Source organism: Carassius gibelio, chromosome B5 (genome assembly GCF_023724105.1).
Source record: "Carassius gibelio isolate Cgi1373 ecotype wild population from Czech Republic chromosome B5, carGib1.2-hapl.c, whole genome shotgun sequence".
Classification (NCBI taxonomy): domain Eukaryota; kingdom Metazoa; phylum Chordata; class Actinopteri; order Cypriniformes; family Cyprinidae; genus Carassius; species Carassius gibelio.
In genome coordinates this window covers 674,144-680,357 of record NC_068400.1, presented here as the reverse complement: position 1 = coordinate 680,357, position 6,214 = coordinate 674,144, and the positions used below count along the sequence as shown (strand labels likewise).

At 40.7% G+C, this 6,214-nt stretch overlaps 1 long non-coding RNA gene across 1 annotated transcript; it reads left to right on the top strand.

Moving 5' to 3' along the window:
• The first annotated feature begins 3,722 nt into the window (after window positions 1–3,722).
• LOC127957844 (uncharacterized) lies at window positions 3,723–5,610 on the top strand. The gene is made up of 3 exons (XR_008153865.1): window positions 3,723–4,198; window positions 4,672–4,839; window positions 4,981–5,610. It is a non-coding gene; the product is annotated as an uncharacterized LOC127957844 (long non-coding RNA).
• The last annotated feature ends 604 nt before the right edge of the window (window positions 5,611–6,214 follow it).

Sequence of the window (6,214 nt, the reverse complement as noted above, 5' to 3'; positions counted from 1 at the left end):
GGTTCTTCCCTGAGATCTGGAACAAGGGCCTCATCAGCCCCATCCACAAGAGCGGAGACAAACTAGACCCCAACAACTACCGGGGCATCTGTGTGAACAGTAAATTGGGGAAGGTTCTCTGCAGCATCTTAAACGCCAGACTTTTACACTTCCTTATGAAGCACAATGCCTTGAGTAAATCCCAAATTGGCTTTCTTCCAAAATGTCGCACTTCCGATCACATTTTTACATTACAAACACTAATTGACAAATATTTACATCAAAACAAAGAACAAATTTTTGCTTGTTTCGTTGATTTCAAGAAAGCATTTGATTCAATCTGGCACGAAGGATTATACCTAAAGCCTATTGACAGTGGAGTAGGGGGGAAATTCTATGATTTGATCAAATCGATGTACACAGCCAGCCAATGCGCTGTCAAAATTGGAAACCAAAGAACCAAATCTTTCCCCCAGGGGCGCGGAGTGAGACAGGGATGCAGTTTAAGCCCCACCCTCTTCAACATTTACATCAACCAATTGGCCAATATGTTAGAACATGCTCCCTTTCAAGGACAGCCTGGATCTGCTGGAGGATTACTGTCAGTCCTGGGCCCTGACCGTCAACCTCCAGAAGACTAGAGTCATGACGTTCCAGAAACGCTCCAGATCTCAGGGACCAACACACACATTCACACTCTCACACAGAACCATTGAGAGCACAAAAGCATACACCTACTTCGGCCTGAAAATAACTCCAACTGGTAACTTTACTTTGGCTGTGAATGAACTCAAAGAGAAAGCTCAGAGGGCTTTCTATGCCATAAAACGATCAATCAAAATTGACATCCCAATCCAAATTTGGCTCAAACTTTTCAAATCAATAATTGAACCAATTGTTTTATATGGCAGTGAAGTGTGGGGTCCTTCTATAAAATTTGATTTTTTTAATTGGGAAAAACATCCGATTGAAACTCTACAATTAGATTTCTGTAAAAGAAAGTCCAAAGAAAAACACCAAACAACGGATGCAGGGCAGAATTAGGCCAATACCCTCTCCTCCTAAACATCCAAAAACGAGCCATCAAATTCTGGAAACAACTGAAAACAAGCGATCCCAACACGTACCATTATCAAGCCCTCAAACACCAAGAGCTGATCGTAACGAGGAGTCCCCTGTGCCAGCTTTTGCTGAGACTGACTGAGCTTTCTCCTGCAGAGATCAGCTCGCCTCAGCACACACACACACTCACACACATTCGGCCTGCACAAATTATCAACACAGAACAAGACAAGTACATCGCCCATTGGACAAACACCATTCAAAACCAACACAAACTGGAATGTTATTCGGCACTAAATCGAGAGTACACTGTTGTGAGCTACCTGAGCGCAGTGAATGATGTGAAACTCAGGAAAACCCTGACGATGTACAGACTCAGCGAGCACAGCCTGGCCATCGAGACGGGCCGGCGCAGACAGACCTGGCTCTCCCGGGAGGACAGACTCTGCTCGCACTGCATTCTGGGAGTGCCGGAGACCGAGCTGCACTTCCTCACAGAATGCCCCAAATACGAACACATCAGAGACCAATATTACCCCAAAATGAATAAGATATTTCCCCAATTTAACACCTGTAATCCAACCCAAAAACTTAGATTCATCCTTGGCGAAGAAGCCAAATGCTCCAATTTAGCAGCAAGATTTGTAGCATCTCTCCACATCCTGAGGGACGAGCAGAGCAGCAAACACCCAATGAACACACACACACTCACAGCCTAACACACCCAATCACACACAAACACACTCACAGCCTAACACACCCAATCACACACACACACACACACATTCTTGCGCAGGCCCACTCATGGGGCCCACCAGTTTTTTTATGCGTTGTGGGATCCACCCTTTCCAGTGGTCCTACACTGCTATAAAAACAACATTAGATCTAAAAAAAAATCTCAATCATTAATATCACTTCAATTTGATAAATTTCTAAAGTTTTGTCGAAAAAGGTATTTGGCCCCTTGTGGGGAACGTTTCTAGGATTGCCGACTTGAGAGGTCCGCCCACATACACACATATATACCAAGTTTTTATATGTTAATGGGGCCCAAGGTCACTATCTGCAGCTGCTGACAACAGCCTTTATTATTACTCCCAGTTCCCTTATTTTGGACTAAAATAGTTATTTTTGTAATGAGTAACTATGTATATATGTGAAACTTTCCATCTGCCTTTACAGATTACAAGACATACGGCTTCAAAGACAGTTTTATAACAAAACTGAAATGACCAATTTTATTGTAATGACAAAGTTTATGCCACACAGTTGTCAGTCAATAAACTTTTTATGAAATGATTAAAACAAATTATTAATTTAATGTCTAGGTTTGTACAATCTGCACTCAATGTTTGAACAACATCAGCCTGAACTTTTATGTAAACCCAACAGTTTCTCTTATATAGGCATTGAAATTATATGTTATATTGGACTGCATCCATAATGTCATGTTAACACAAGTTGTTCTTTCCAGTGAAGCCTCAAATTTTGAAATAATGATACAGAGATATTTAAAGAAATGAAAAATCCTTTGAAATATTTAACATATGCCCCACACACTTTCAGTGTTTAGGCCCTAAAATAAATAAATGCATTAAAATAAATAAGAATATATCAATATCCATCCAACATCCACACATCCAACATCCATCCATATATCCAACATCTGTTCAACATCCATCCATCAAGCCATCATCTACCCTACATCCATTCAACATCCATCCATCCAACATCTACCCTACATCCATCCAACATCCATCCAGCCATCATCTACCCTACATCCATCCTACATCCATCCAACATCCATCCATCCAACATCTACCTTACATCCATCCAACATCCATCCAGCCATCATCTACCCTACATCCATCCAACATCCATCCATCCATCCAACATCTACCCTACATCCATCCATCCATCATCTACCCTACATTCATCCGACATTCATCCATCCAACATCCATCATCTATCCTACATCCACCCAGCTCTCGAACATCCATCCAACATCCATCCATCCATCCATCCATATGTCCAACATCTATTCAAGATCCATCCATATATCCAACATCTGTTCAACATCCATCCATCAAGCCATCATCTACCCTACATCCATCCATCCAAGATCTACCCTACATCCATCCAGCCATCATCTACCCTACATCCATCCATCCAACATCTACCCTACATCCATCCAACATCCATCCATCAAACATCTACCCTACATCCATCCAACATCCATCCATCCATCATCTACCCTACATCCATCCAACATCCATCCAGCCATCATCTACCCTACATCCATCCAACATTCATCCATCATCTATCCTACATCCACCCAGCTCTCGAACTTCCATCCAACATCCATCCATCCATCAAACATCTATTCAATATCCATCCAACATCCATCCTACATCCATCAAATAAAAAAATAAATTAAATAAGAACTGTATATTGTATAACTGTATATTTGTAGGCCACTGGACAGCCATAAAACCTGAGCAAACCCCTACAACAACAACAACAACAACAAGGTTACAACAGAACACAACCAAATACAAAACATTTTAAGATCCTACCTCTAATGTTTTGGTTTTACCTCAGTTCCATTAGGTACACTAGACTTTTCTTCTCAGGGCTGTAATGCGATTTTTAACATAATATTTAACTGCTTTCCAGTCCCTGTTTCTGAGAGCTTGAGGTTCTGCAGTAATACAGCGCTGACACTCTTCTTTACCAGGAACTTGATTCATTACAATAAATCTCCTCAAATGTGTGTCCACTGCAGCACACTCGTCTGGGGTCCAGCTTCTTTTGACGGCCGTTTGTTTTCCTATGTAGGCAAAAAAAAAACAAATAAAAACATTGTAGGTTTTCTTTTATGAATAAATTTTAATCTTACTTAACCCCGTAAGACCCACTGTTTCAGTATTACAACATTTGTGGTTACTCCCCAAAACCCCTTTTATCTTTTTTTTTATTGTTTGTTTGTTTATACAACCACATCAATATGATCTGTGGGTCCTACATTTTATTCCCACCATGTAATTGGATCCAGGATTTGTATACAAAGCCCACCCTTAAGTCAAGAAGTGGCACATCTTACAACTTTCTGATGAAGCAACATCCCTTTGATTTACTGGACTGGATTCATCTTCAAGTAAGTAAAATGCTTGGAATAATTTTTTCTGTTTATTACAGTGTCTATAACAAGGACATATACAGTAAATGTTGAAAATATACCCTACATTTTGTTTGGAGTTTGTTTTATAAATGTTGCAATATTACAATGTTGGATGAGAGTGGCAGTCATAATTGCCCTGTATTTAAGAGGAACATCTTGAGGGGAACTTAAATGAAAATATTCACAACAAATTATACATGATTTAAGCTTTATACCCTTTAGCTTTATATCGGATTACATATTCTATACTGTATTAGAGACTAAAGTTGAAAGATTTATTTCCATATCTAAACATTATAATTTGCTATCATATTCTGCATGACTTTCTAACAAAAAAATTCTGTTTGTGCAAATCTGCCCTTTCTTAGTCTACTGATAAACAAAATGTTCTTATCAATTTATATTCAAAGTGCTTATTATCATTAGGCCTATAACCTTTATTTAACCAGGTCTTTTGCAAGAGACACCTGGCCACACCTGGCCAATCCTCCAAGTTGTGCGGGATGCTCCTGGTGCTTTGTTCTGGCACAGGTGTAAATGTTCATCACTGTTAGATTTTGTTGTAAACTGGATGCTGAATGCATTCCTGTAAGGATTACAATCACAGTCTACTATAGGTGAGCCATTAGGTATAGTGTGACCGGTGAGATGTGTGAATAGGCTGCTTCAGTCCAAAGTGTGAACACGTCATAATGAGGCATGTGTGCTATTTGTTTATAGAATGTACATTTGTCTCAAATTTTATCTTTTCATTTCAGAATGCCACCAGCAAGGAGAAATCCTCGGTACAATGTGCACAATGTTAATGGCCATCATCCAAAAAGGAGAAAGTGATGTGGACATCGATTTTGACGACACTGATGCAAGTGATGAAGAATCAGATATTGATGTCTCATGTGGACAAAGAAAACCAAGAACCTACCGATTGTCCAGCTAATGTGAATATTGAGCCCGGGCAATCAAAGAAATACATCAAGCCATATGACAGACGTCACTGATTTCTCTGGTCAAGCTCTCACAGATGATGTCACCTCCCTCCACACACCACTGCAATACTTCCAAAAGTTTGTGTCAGAAGATTTGGTTCAAGCTCTGGCAACAAATACGAATGAGTACAGCATTCAAAATGACGAAAGATCAGTCAACACTAATACAAAAGAAATACAGGCAGCATTGGGTATGTACCTGAGGATGGAACATTACATTTTGTAAACAATTTAACCATGCCAGAGACTGAAAAGAGGGACAAACTCTGGAAACTCAGACCACGGCTTGATTCACTCAGAGAAAACTGCCTGCAGGTGGTACCAGAAGAGCACATTCCATGGACAAGATGATGATACCCTTCAACGGGAAGTTCAGCAGCATCAAGAAGTATATGCAAGGTAATCTACACTCATGAGGCTTTAAAGTATGGGTGAAAGCTGGAATCTCAGGGTGTCAGGTGATGACAGGTGAATTGTCAGGTGATGTTGTAATGAAGCTTGCCTCCACATTTCCAAAGGGTCAACACAACAAGATCTAGGCAGATAATTACTTCACCTCCGTTCCACTGGTAGTGAAGCTCCTTGAGCAAGGAATCCATTATGTGGGAAAGGCCAGGCAAGTGCATCTACCCATCTAACTGTAACATTTACATGTGAAGAGCTTGAAGAAGAAGGGCAGAGGAAGCTTTGACCACAGAGTGGAGGGGAAACAACATCTGTGCAGTAAAAATGGTACAACAACAGGGCGGTGACACTTGTGTCATCCTTCGCTGGACCAGAACCTGTTCAGGAGATTCAACACTGGGACAAAGCCGCCAAAACCTACATTGACGTTAGAAAGGCTTCCATTGTGGGCATCTACAATAAATACATGGGAGGTGTGGATTTGTTGGACTCATTTACAGCAAAACACAAGTATGCACTGAAATCCTGGCGGTGGTACATGTACATCTTCTGGCACACAATCACCCTTGCTGTAGTCAACGCCTGGCTCCTCTACAAGCAG